We start from the raw sequence: 816 nt of genomic DNA, 5'->3' as shown, positions 1-816 counted from the left end.
AGAATTGTGTATTTAGACAAATTATCTTTGAATATGGTTAACTGTTTTGTTTCATATTAATAAGTTTCTATTACTAAATCTAAATGTGTTATCATCTACGCCAAAAGTCAACTACAATGTACCGACAATTTATAACCAACAATTCCAAATAAAGCCCTAAGTACTGCAAAGTCACAACTGAAGACAACTTCTATTTATTGTAAATTCACCATCCACCTTACTCTTTAATACCAAGGTACTGGTAATTCACAAACACAAATTTCTTATTAATTCCAACACAGTGAACCGTGATCCAGATATATTATCACAGGGTAGAGTTAGTGTTTCTTCTGTTGATAATCTAACAATGATGAGATAACCAACTCTTAATGCGATTTCTTATGTTTTTATAAATACACACACACACACACATCTGACTTTGCAAGAAAGACGTCAGGAATTAATTTTTGACAACACCTACGAAAATATTATAAGAGAATTCGTAATATTTTTTTATTTACTGCCTTACAAAAAAGTTAATATTATTGTACTTTTAACATACAAATGTTTATTTCATGTTCAAATAATTCTAACAGGTCACATTTTATACTGTGCAAATAAGAAACAGGCGAGTACTCTACCGGATAGGTTAAGGGATCACTAGATAACAGTTCCAGGTGAAGTACATTTTAACAACTAAAATTATCACCAACGCCTTATAATACATGGAGATAAAATAATCAGATCTGTAAGATATACGACCACCGAATTGCTTTTATAGTTTTCAAAACTGTACAGAAAAACAACATATATATATATATATATATATATATATAA

The sequence above is a fragment of the Limulus polyphemus genome, unplaced genomic scaffold (genome assembly GCF_000517525.1).
Source record: "Limulus polyphemus unplaced genomic scaffold, Limulus_polyphemus-2.1.2 Scaffold61, whole genome shotgun sequence".
Taxonomy (NCBI): domain Eukaryota; kingdom Metazoa; phylum Arthropoda; class Merostomata; order Xiphosura; family Limulidae; genus Limulus; species Limulus polyphemus.
Note: the sequence above shows the minus strand (reverse complement) of the source record.